Source organism: Prunus mume, linkage group LG1, assembly GCF_029339155.1.
Source record: "Prunus mume cultivar Tortuosa linkage group LG1, ASM2933915v1, whole genome shotgun sequence".
NCBI classification, from domain to species: domain Eukaryota; kingdom Viridiplantae; phylum Streptophyta; class Magnoliopsida; order Rosales; family Rosaceae; genus Prunus; species Prunus mume.
The window spans coordinates 30,223,557-30,236,419 of record NC_142698.1 but is presented as its reverse complement, the minus strand read 5'-3'; the positions used below and the strand labels follow the sequence as shown (position 1 = coordinate 30,236,419).

Below are 12,863 nucleotides of genomic sequence, written 5' to 3'. Positions count from 1 at the left end.
GCCGATTTGGTGGAGGAGTTGCCTCATTAGATCGCTTTGGTCGTCCATTCTCTGAGCTAGCTGATCAACTCTCAGACTAAGGCCTGCTTTGACTTCGTGGATCGGGAGGAGAGAAGTGTGTGGAGCCCAATTGCACACGGGCTAGGGTTTCATTGAAGGTGTGCGCGGGAGCGTGTGTCGAGCGTGGAGGTAATGGAGGGAACGCTTGAAGTTGCTCCAAGACCGGGCCTAAGTCGGCGGTGGTAACAAGCCCACCTTGATGAGAGGTTCCACCATGTTCGGCGGCGGTGGCGGTGCGGTGGTGAGACGTGGTGGTGCCACCATGTCAATTGCGGGACCGTGGGTGGAGTGGCTTTGGGCCGTCGTGGATTTAGCCATCACGGCGGTTTTGCCTCTCGTCTTCATGCTTCCAACCATGGTTGTTTGGAAGGCTTCGGTGAATTGGAAAATAGGAAGAACGGATTCCTTGAGCACGCGTTGAGTATAACTCGTGCTCTCAATGAAACACCAATTTGTGTGTACAAATTTCCCCACGAGAATATTCGGTTGCAAAGATTCCTTTTCCTTCTTCGCCTCGTCTTTCTCCCTGTAAAATAGAACAAATGAGAGGGCCACACCCGGGGGGTGTTGGCCAAAGGCCCTCCGATGCCTAAATTAGTTCAATTGAATTGTATAGAAAACAATAGCTAATAGGGTACGAAGATGTGTTTAGGGTGTAAACCGGGCGGCCGGAGCCTTATGTAAAAGAGAGAGAGAAAGGAGGTGGCTAGGGTTTGAGAGGAATTTTCTGCAGAGTTTCAGTAGGATTTCAAACGTACCTCAACCCTTGTGTGTGGCCATCCTTTTATAGTTGTCTTGGAGGCTAGGGTTTCAGAGGAATAATTCCGTAGATGGAAGGGAATTATTCCTCCCCTTTTTGGAATTGATTTGATTAATTAGGGATTTGATTTATTAGGGTAAATCAAATCCCTAATTGTGGTAGGTATCAAATCAAATCCCATTTTAATTAGGTAACTCCTCATTTAATTGGGAATCGGGGTAGGAATCAAATCAATTCTCAACCCAATTAGGTAATCTTCAATTTAATTGAGTAATCCCCAATTAAATTGAGTAACTCCCAATTAGGTTGATTAATTCCCAATTACGTCAAATAATCCCCAAATTGAAGGAATCATTTGACCTAGGGTCTGATTTAATTCGGTTCCCACATGAATGATTTTGGATTCATTTCTGGATAGTTCTGTGGATTAATTTCACAAGAAATCTAACCTCCCTGCATTTCCTGTGAAAATTCTAAAAGTCATTGCCAGTTTCACCCCATAAACAGCTAGCTCCCAATAGCTCCATAGAGCTTTGGTCTTCTTCTCTGTTTAAATGCACAAAATCTCTTTATAAGTAGAGATACACAAGTAGTACCCAACTTGACCTTGTCTCCTTAAAAGCTTATGCTACAGTGTCAGTGTGATTAGAACACAGCCTATGTTGATTTAGGGAGAATACCAGCGGAATAAGAATGAAATTAAGAGAAAGCTCTTTCTTATTCAATAGTATCAAATTTTGCTTGTTTTAGGCTACAGAGTTATAAAGTCACAAATCACCTTTATACAGTAGGGGGATTACCATAAAAGAAATATTTGAAATAAGAACAAAATCACTAAAACCCAGAATTTAACCAACATGAAATATTTGAGTTTGATAAGATTCTAATAGTTAGTGCCAATCTTCAATGTATGATAAAAAAAAATCATTATTTTGCTATGCTGCGAATTCGAACAACGCATTCAAGCAAGAATCAACTTGATCAATAGTCCAGATTCACAGTTTGCCAATCGAAAATTTCCCTATACATGCATATATGTATATAGTTTTTAAATTTATACTCTATGCAGACTTGTCCTATCTCACTTTGTACGACATATATTCAACATCTCCGTGTAATACTAGTGTATATAATACTCTTCCTTTGTGTATACAAAATCAACAGTACACGTGCAATGTGCAGGTGGGAGTCTGGTTTGATTCTTACAAATCAACAATCCAATCAAGGATAACCAAAGAAACTGTAAATGATTTTCCTTTCGCTCTCCAACATCATGAACTAGTCACTTACATAAATCACCTGGATAGTTGTCCTATATCTGTATCAATTATTTATAAATATTTTTCATTTATGTTTTTTTATGTATGAGGCAAAACTAAGATTTCCTGCAATTTCTACAGGAAAATTATATTGAAGTAATACAGATTTTCAACTTTTAATTATTAAAAAATAGAATCCAGTCTTCCAGTGCAAGTGATTTCGGGGACGCTGTCCTTTATTTCAACAATTTAATTAAGCTAGATCCCTCCCTAGTGTTGGTCAACCAGATTTTGATGTTCCTTTACCCTTGAAACATGAACAAGTTTGTTACGAATCATCAGTTGCAAGATTCGGATTCTTTTTCTTCTTCAAAATGTCAATTTTTGGTTGAATTAATTAAGATTTCAGCTCGATTTGTTCATCAAAGTTTTTCATTTTTGGTTTCTCCAGAGCTTTCATTTATTTTGGAGCGCGTAGTTGATGAGTCTTCATACGAATCATTCACAAGCTATTTAGCTATTTTTCTTTGTTTGGTTTCGGTTTGTTCTTCGTCGTCATGTTGTATATTTTCTTTGGTTGATTCACATAAATCTGTGTTTTTGGTTTATTAAGAATATCTTTTTTTTAGTTGAAGTAGTTATTGTGGTATTGTTCATCGTGCAAATTTGTATTTCTGTGTTTCTGTTTGCTTTTAGTTTGTTTAAATTTTTTTGGCTTCTGGGTCGTATTGATTGGAGATATTGTTGAGGTATTTGGTTCGGCATGGTTATTTTTATTTCTGGTTTTTTGTCATTTTTGTTGTTCAACAATCGTTTTACAGCTACTGTGTTATGTTGTGGTTAATAGAGTGTATAATGATGCATCCTAGTGCTTTGGAAAAAGGAATTGTCTTCGTTACACTTGTTACACTCTATTGTTTTGGAATAACTTTTACTGTGAGACAGTTTCACTCAATTACATTGTGTTTTGTTTTTGTATTTTTGTAATATGATTTGTTAACATAATTGTTTAACATTTAATTTTGTTCAGGAATTTAATATTTGCTTTAGATAAGTTACAATTAGTTATAAGGGTAGTTGCTGACTCACTGTTCAGTTTTTATTTTTATTTTTTTTCGTACTTACTGTTGATTTGTTTTGGTCATTTTTACATGTAGAGGAATGGAGAGTGCTAGAATCGCAAGGTGTAGTTATGGTGCAGTTACTGTAGTCATTGCATTGTTTGAACACAGTAAATATGCAGATATCTGTAATGAGATGTGTTTAAGGTTCAAGGAACTAAAAGTAGGGAGTTTTGAGCTGACATATTCTCTTCCTGAGCATCCTAATTGCTTGCTGCAATCAGATATGGATGTGCGTTTGATGCTTATGTGTTTATCAATGTTCAAGAGTAGTTTTGTTGATATTTCGGTGAAGGATCTTTTGATTTCAAATAATAATGAGGATGGCAATCATGCAACGTCTAATCATGCGGGGCCTGATCACGCACCTTATAGTCATGCGCTAATCGTGCAGCTCCTGATCATGCTGCATCTAATGATGCAACATCTGATCATGCAGCGGTTGATCATGGAGTGTCTAATCATGCAACGCCTGGAGCTCCCAATCATGCATTGTCTGCTGGTGCAATGTCTAACCACACAACTTCTAATGATGCAACATCTAATCATGCAGCGTCTAGTGATGCAATATCTAATCATACAGCATCTAATGATGTAATATCTAATCATGCTGCCTCTAATGATGCAATATCTAATCATGCAGCTTGTGGTGATGCAATATCAAATCATGCGGCATCTAATCATTTAGCGTCTTCATCATGCATGTTAGATAGTAGTGCTTTTGATGAGAATGAACATTTGGGGACCTCAAGATTTCATGAAGGCGAGACATATTTCTCTCAGGGTTGGAAGGAATATATTAATAGTGTGGGCCAGAAGTTTGAAGGGGGTGTAGTTGAATTTCGTAACAAGTTGTGTAAGTATGCCTTTGCGAATGGATTTCGTTTTGCTTTTGTAAAGAATGAAAAAGAACGTGTTATTGCTGAATGTTTTAAGAAGATCTCAGATGGATGTAATTGGCGAATACATGCTTCGGTGTGTCGGTTGAATGGTTTTTTCTACATTAAGTCTTTAAATAAAGTTCACACTTGCACTGGTGCTATCTGTGAGGAGAAAAGAAAGATGATGAGCTCAAGGATTATATCTTCTGTTTTGGTGGATCGAATCCAGGAAGAACCATTTATTAAGCCTGTTGATATTGTCAAGGATTTTAAGCAGAACTATGGTCTTGATATCTCTTACCATACTGCATGGTATGCAAAAAATTTGGCCAAGAGCGAGGTTCATGGTGATGAATCCTCGTCTTATAGTCGATTAGTTTGGTATAGTGATGCTTTATGTCATCCAATCGGGGGTCACATTGTGTCTTGGAGTGTGATCCCAAGACTTCTCGTTTTTGGAGATTGTTTATTTGTTATGGTGCCTGCATTGAGGGCTTTCGGTGGTGCAGACCTTTGTTGTTCATAGATGTGACTGGTCTAGAAAGTAAGCATAAGGGGCAACTAATTGGTGCCACGGGAAAGAATGGAAACCAAGGTATAAATTTTATTTTTTATTTTTATTACTGTATATTCTGTGATTTTTGATAAGTGACATATTAAATGTATGTCTTTGTATACCTTTGAAAAACCAGGTTACTCATCCATTCTATTTTATGTTATTGGTTTGCAGGATCTTTTCCCTTTGCTTTTGCTATCGTGGACTCGGAAAATGAGGAAAATTGGAGCTGGTTCTTTGAAAATTTGGCTAAAGTTTGGACTCCTCAAGGTAGGACGATTACATTTATATCTGATCATAACAAAGGTCTCACCGAAGCTGTTTCAAACATGTTTCCAACATCCCATCATGCATTTTGCCTGCAGCATTTGAAACAGAACCTTTTATCTAAATATCCTTCTACGTATGGCAAATTTTTCCAGGATCACATTGTTGATCTTTTTTTGAAATGCGCTTATGCTCCCACTAAAGCTGCTTTTGAGGTTAATATGAGAAATTTAAAACATGAGGTTGGTGCTCCTGTTATGACTTTTTTAGAAGATCTTCCTAAGGAGAGTTGGTCATATGCCTATTTTAAGGGTAATCGATATGGTGAAATGTGCAACAATGCTTCTGAATCATTTAATTCTTGGATTTTTGAGCTACGTGCTTTGCCAATCTGTCAAATGGTTGATGGGATTAGGAGTAAACTCTTGAAAATGATGGCTGAATGGAGTCGTAAAGCAGAGCAATGGTGTTCTGTTCTATGTCCCGTGATGGAGAGAACATTGAACGAAAGGTTGATGGTTGGTAGGAATTGGAATGTTAGTCGTTGTAGTGCTTCTGTCTATGATGTGCATGCTGAAATCTGTGTTAAGGTTGATTTGGCTAATCGTTTGTGCTCCTGTCATGAGTGGCAAATAAAAGGCTTTCCTTGTGTTTAAAAGGGAACCTTCATCAAAGGAAATCATCTCATCATCAACGCAATCATCTGCAATCTCTCATCAAAGTCAACCTTGATCTTTGCCTTCCTGTCATAGCTGATCTGGATTGATTCTCTTCATCAATCCCATTGTATTTACCTTATCTAGACAACCTGGATTGATTCTCTACATCAATCCTGTTATATTTACCTTATTTAGATATTATCAATTTGTATATAATAGTCATTCTGTGTATCAATCAGATATCAATAAAATATACTATTCATTCTTAATATCTTTATGGTATCACAGCCCTAAGGCTCCAACGAGCATCCTCTGTTCCTCTTTTTTTCTTTCCTCTTCCAGCAGTCTATACTCATGGCTCCTCAATCCTCTGATATATCCTCCCCAATCATCACCAACACCAACTCCAACACCATATCCTCCCTAATCACCATCAACGCTGCTGCACAACTTCCCGTCAAGCTTACCCCTACAAATTACCCATCTTGGCGTGCCCAGTTTAACGCCCTCCTTATTGGCTATGACCTCCTGGGCTATGTGGATGGTTCTTCTACATGCCCACCACCACTCCAGCCGCGCCTCTTTGGATTCGTCAGGACCAGCTGCTCCTCCATGCCATTCTTGCATCCGTATCACCGCAAGTAATATCCCTTATTGCCTCCGCCAAGACCTCCAAGGAGGCGTGGGACAAACTGCTCCATCTCTATGCTAGCAAAGCACGTGCTCGTGTCCTTGGTCTCAAGGAACGCCTTACTCTTATGCGTCGTGAGGATAAGCCTGTCTCGCAGTATTTGCAAGATGTTAAGGTTATCGCCGATGAACTTGCCATCATCGATGTCCCCCTTTCTGATGATGATCTTCTCCTTTACATTCTCAATGGTGTTGGTTCTGAATTTAAGGAGATCGCTGCTGTTGTTCGTTCCCGTGACACCTCTATCTCATTCGAAAATCTTCATGATAAGTTGGTTGAACATGAAGCTGCCCTTACACGCGCCGACGCCCAGTTACCACACTCATCACTGCTAATGTCACTCAGCTCCCAGCGAGCCCCCACCAACCGTGGTTCTCGCTCCCACACCTACAATCACAATCGTGGTTCTTCTAGCTTCCGCAACAATTACCGTGGTTCCTCTGAATCCACCTCGCCCTCAACCACCGACAACGGTCGTCGTTCAAACAACACTACGCACTGGTTATCGTGGCTATTGTCAATGGTGTGGTACATAAGGTCATAGTGCCAAACGTTGTCCCCAGCTTCAATCTGGCTCCCAAAGTCAGCCAGTGGTCAATTCTACCTACCATGGCCGCCACAATGCCTCTCCCACATGGTTGCTTGATTCCGGTGCTTCTCACCATGTTACCTCCAAAGTCACCAATCTCTCCGATGTCTCCACATACGCTGGCCCTGATGAAATAATTATTGGTAACGGTTCAGGTTTGGGTATAACTCATGTCGGTTCATCCTCTCTCACTACCCCCTCCTCCAAAACCTTTGCCTTATCTAATGTTCTTTGTATTCCTTCCATTAAGCAAGATATTATTTCTATTTCCAAATTTAACAAACAAAATAATACGTCTATTGAACTTTTTCCTGATTTCTTTCATGTCAAGGATCTGAGCACGGGGGCGGTACTTCTTCAAGGCCCGAATAAGGACGATGTGTATGAGTGGTCCTCCCAATCCCTCCGTCAACCTCAGGCCATGGTGGGTGTGGTGGTCTCTCCAAATTTGTGGCACCGGCGTCTTGGTCATCCACATTCTAAAACTCTTCACCAAGTTCTTCGTTCCTCTTCCATTCATGTGTCCTCCAAATTGTCCGAGTCTCTTTGTCATTCATGTCAATGTAATAAGAGCCATAGGCTCCCATTTGGTACTTCTTCCCTTCAAAGCAATGGTCCGTTAGAGCTCATTTATAGTGATGTTTGGGGCCCTGCCCCTTATTCTTCCATTGATGGCTTTTCCTACTATCTTATTCTTGTTGATCATTTTACCAAGTACATATGGCTATACCCTCTCAAAAAGAAATCAGATGTGTTTTCCACCTTCACCACTTTTAAAGCCCTTGTTGAAAATTATTTCAAAACTAAAATCATCACCTTATTTACTGATGGTGGAGGGGAATTTGTCAAACTCAAAAACTTTCTCTCTTCCGCTGGCATCTCTCATCTCATCACACCACCACATACTCCACAACACAATGGTGTTGCCGAACGACGGCATCGTCATGTTGTCGAAACCGGTCTCACCCTTCTTCATCAAGCCTCATTACCTCTTTCCTATTGGTCATATGCGTTTCAAACTGCTGTCTACCTCATAAATCGAATGCCCACTCCCATCCTAAAAAATGTCTCACCATATCAACAACTCTTTCATCAACAACCCAATTACTCACGTCTTCGTACCTTTGGATGTCTGTGTTTTCCATGGCTACGGCCTTACAACTCCAACAAGTTACTTCCTCGTTCCCGCGCGTGTCTTTTTCTTGGTTACTCCTCCAATCAAAGTGCCTACAAATGTCTTGATCTCTCATCCAATAAACTTTTTATCTCTCGTCATGTCCAATTTGATGAGTCCACTTTCCCTCTTGCTAGTGCCCATAATTCCACTTCTTCTGTCCCCTCTCCTACTTCCACCTCTTGGTTTCCTCTTGCTCCTCCTGTTACTCTTATTCCTTTCCAAGCAGCCCCCATGCCACCACCATCGGCTACCACCTCTTCACCGACTGCACCATCCACATCGTCCTCCACGCTGCCTCTTCGCCTTGGAGCAGCTCTGCCCCTGCGCACATACCACCTCCAGCCCCTCTGTCTCTCCACTTCCGCCACAAAACCCACCCTCCTCTAACCCACCTCATACTACTCATACCCTTCACAAACCATGACCCCAACCCATTTCCCTTCCAATCCGACCCCACTGAACGGACACCCAACCTCCCCACCATCCCCTATCCGTACCTACCTCGAAACCCAAATAGACTCGTTCTTACCTTCCCAGCCCCTGACCCATTGCCTCCCCCACCATCTTCTATCTCACAACCCTTGGTTCCCGATCACCAAATGGTGACGCGTGCCAAAGCCGGTATTAGCAAGCCCAATCCTCGGTATGCTTTAGTTGCCACCAAACATCCCATACCCTCATCCGTTGAACCGACATGTGTTTCTCAGGCCATTAAAGATTCCTTTGGCGAGCTGCCATGTCTCACTCGAGTTTAATGCGCTCATTACCAATGGAACTTGGGAGCTTGTTCCATCTGACTCTAGTCAGAATCTCATTGGTTGTAAATGGGTATTTCGTATCAAACGACACCCAGATGGAACTATTGACAAGTACAAGGCCCGTTTGGTCGCCAAGGGCTTTCATCAGCGCCCCGGCGTCGATTTCTCAGAAACTTTTAGTCCAGTGGTTAAGCCCACCACCAGCTTCTTCATCAAGCCTCATTACCTCTTTCCTATTGGTCATATGCGTTTCAAACTGCTGTCTACCTCATAAATCGAATGCCCACTCCCATCCTAAAAAATGTCTCACCATATCAACAACTCTTTCATCAACAACCCAATTACTCACGTCTTCGTACCTTTGGATGTCTGTGTTTTCCATGGCTACGGCCTTACAACTCCAACAAGTTACTTCCTCGTTCCCGCGCGTGTCTTTTTCTTGGTTACTCCTCCAATCAAAGTGCCTACAAATGTCTTGATCTCTCATCCAATAAACTTTTTATCTCTCGTCATGTCCAATTTGATGAGTCCACTTTCCCTCTTGCTAGTGCCCATAATTCCACTTCTTCTGTCCCCTCTCCTACTTCCACCTCTTGGTTTCCTCTTGCTCCTCCTGTTACTCTTATTCCTTTCCAAGCAGCCCCCATGCCACCACCATCGGCTACCACCTCTTCACCGACTGCACCATCCACATCGTCCTCCGCTGCCTCTTCGCTTGGAGCAGCTCTGCCCCCTGCGCACATACCACCTCCAGCCCCTACTGTCTCTCCACTTCCGCCACAAAACCCACCCTCCTCTAACCCACCTCATACTACTCATACCCCTTCACAAACCATGACCCCAACCCATTTCCCTTCCAATCCGACCCCCACTGACCAGACACCCAACCTCCCCCATCCCTATCCGTACCTACCTCGAAACCCAAATAGACTCGTTCTTACCTTCCCACCCCTGACCCATTGCCTCCCCCACCATCTTCTATCTCACAACCCTTGGTTCCCGATCACCAAATGGTGACGCGTGCCAAAGCCGGTATTAGCAAGCCCAATCCTCGGTATGCTTTAGTTGCCACCAAACATCCCATACCCTCATCCGTTGAACCGACATGTGTTTCTCAGGCCATTAAAGATCCCCTTTGGCGAGCTGCCATGTCTACTGAGTTTAATGCGCTCATTACCAATGGAACTTGGGAGCTTGTTCCATCTGACTCTAGTCAGAATCTCATTGGTTGTATATGGGTATTTCGTATCAAACGACACCCAGATGGCACTATTGACAGGTACAAGGCCCGTTTGGTCGCCAAGGGCTTTCATCAGCGCCCCGGCGTCGATTTCTCAGAAACTTTTAGTCTAGTGGTTAAGCCCACCACCATCCGTGTTGTGTTGCATCTTGCCTTGTCTCATGGCTGGCCTATTCGTCAGTTGGATGTCAACAATGCCTTTCTTCATGGCACACTTAGTGACACTGTTTATATGTCACAACCCCCAGGTTTTGTTGATACCAACCTCCCATCTCATGTTTGTAAACTCCGAAAGGCTCTTTATGGCCTTAAGCAGGCACCTCGGGCATGGTACAAGGAATTGAGCTCCTTCTTGCTCTCACAAGGCTTCCGCAATGCTACCTCTGATGCCTCCCTATTTATTTCTACTTTTGGTAGCAATGTCATTTATTTCTTGGTTTATGTTGATGACCTTATTGTTACTGGCAACAATTCTTCTCTTGTAATGCAGTTCATTGCCACATTGGCTCGCCGGTTCTCTGTCAAAGACTTGGGGTCTCTTCATTACTTCCTTGGTGTTGAGGTTATTCCCACCACGACTGGTCTCTTTCTCTCGCAACACCATTACATTCGTGATCTCCTACTCAAAGCAAAAATGGACGGTGCCAAGGAGGTCAAGACTCCATTATCTACTTCTGATAGTCTTGTGCTCAATGATGGGACTCCACCTACTGATGCTACTCGATTTCGTCAAATCATTGGTGGTCTTCAGTATCTCAACCTCACACGCCCTGACATCTCTTTTGCCGTTAATAAGCTCTCTCAATTCATGCATAAGCCTTCGGAGTCTCACTGGCAGGCCCTCAAGCGTCTCCTTCGTTACTTGAAGGGCACCTTATACTTTGGTCTTCATTTGTCTCGTCGCTCATCTCATCGTCTCTATGCTTTCTCTGATGCCGATTGGGCCGGCAATCTTGATGACCGTAAGTCCACTACTGCCTATGTTGTTTATCTTGGTGGCAATCTCATCTCTTGGAGCTCTCGCAAGCAACGCTCTGTGGCCCGCTCTTCCACTGAAGCTGAATATCGAGCCATTGCTACCACCACTGCCGAAATTGCATGGATTCAATCCTTGTTACGTGAACTTGGCATTTCCCTTTCCGGTCCACCGCTCATTTCATGTGACAACATTGGAGCCACATTCTACTGTGCTAATCCTGTTCTCCATTCTCGCATGAAACATATTGACATTGATTTTCAGTTTGTCCGGGATCGCGTCAATAGTGGTCTTCTTCAAGTTTCACATGTTTCTACTGTTGACCAACTTGCCGACGCCCTCACCAAACCACTTCCACGTCTGCGTTTTCAGCTTCTCCGGTCCAAGATCGGTGTCTCCGATGGGACCACCGTCTTGCGGGGGCGTAAAAGGGAACCTTCATCAAAGGAAATCATCTCATCATCAACGCAATCATCTGCAATCTCTCATCAAAGTCAACCTTGATCTTTGCCTTCCTGTCATAGCTAATCTGGATTGATTCTCTTCATCAATCCCATTGTATTTACCTTATCTAGACAACCTGGATTGATTCTCTACATCAATCCTGTTATATTTACCTTATTTAGATATTATCAATTTGTATATAATAGTCATTCTGTGTATCAATCAGATATCAATAAAATATACTATTCATTCTTAATATCTTTAGTGTTCATGCACTTGTTGCTATTCAAAAAGATTCTGGTTGCATTCATGAGTATACTGATGACCACTTCAAGTCAAGCTACTTTAGATGTTCATATGCGTTTAGTATTTCTCCCATACCTGACATTAAGAATTTTATGCATGAGGGTTCAGAAGATGTTATCATGCCTCCTCTTACTAAGAAGAGACGTGGTAGACCAAGGACTAAAATGCCAAAATCTGTTGGTGAAGTTTAAAAGGTTGGTAAATGTGGTCGGTGCGGTTGGAGCGCATAATAAGAAGTGTACAGGAAATATTTTATCGTCTTGCAGATTTTGGTTGTAGTGTACAACAATTATATAAGTTTTTTTTTTTTTGGGTAGGTTATCATTTTTATATTTTTGTTCATATTTGCATTATTTTTTATTGTGGAAACTGTCACGGGATTACTTTCTTTACAAGCTGTCAATGAAGTAACAAGGTAAGGTAACACAACCACTGAAGCAAGGTAGCACAAAAACATGTTGGTTGGTTGAGTTGGTAAGGTGAGGCTGTGCGTTGAGCCCCAACCGAGTTCAATACTCGCTGTAAGCAATCCCGTGTTGGTGGGTAGTCTAGAAAATGGCATGTGTAATCCCATACCGGAGGGCAAGGGGATAATGGTCCCTTGCGTCAGTCCAACCGGCTCTAGGTCAGTTTGCCCTGGCTCTGAGTGTGGGAGTAGCATCTCTCTCCTAAACTTTTGTTCACCAAAACCAAAGAAAGGTCATGTGGTCCTTCAACTTCAGTTTTGTTAGGACAAATGGTTATACTGTCAATTTTGTTAGCTTTTTCTATTAAATTTGAGCATGTACATGGCACATGGTGTACTGTTGAGGGTCAAAATCGAAAATTGTTTCACTCTGGGGTAAATGGGCAATTCCTGGCACACCTAAACCCCACCCACTCCCCCACCACTACGAGAAATTAAAAAAAATACAAAAGACAATTTTGCTCATGCATTTAATGGAAAAGATGACAAAATTGACGACATAACCATTTGTCCTAATAAAACTGAAGTTGAAGGACTACGGGAACAATTTTGGAAATTAAGGGACCAAAATGCGAATTGGATCAAAGTTTAGAGATCTTTAGGCCTAAAAACCCATAAGCTAATTTCTTCTTATTTTGGCAAACATTGTGATT

General features: G+C 42.0%; 1 long non-coding RNA gene and 1 pseudogene across 2 annotated transcripts; both read left to right on the top strand.

Moving 5' to 3' along the window:
- Positions 1 to 3,707: 3,707 nt before the first annotated feature.
- Positions 3,708 to 5,204, top strand: LOC148921563 (uncharacterized; annotated as a pseudogene). The gene is made up of 2 exons (XR_016125583.1): positions 3,708 to 4,676; positions 4,812 to 5,204. The product of XR_016125583.1 is annotated as an uncharacterized LOC148921563 (transcript).
- Positions 5,205 to 6,805: 1,601 nt separating this feature from the next.
- On the top strand, positions 6,806 to 7,474 carry LOC148921562 (uncharacterized). Its single transcript, XR_016126219.1, has 2 exons — positions 6,806 to 6,998; positions 7,175 to 7,474. It is a non-coding gene; the product is annotated as an uncharacterized LOC148921562 (long non-coding RNA).
- Positions 7,475 to 12,863: the final 5,389 nt, after the last annotated feature.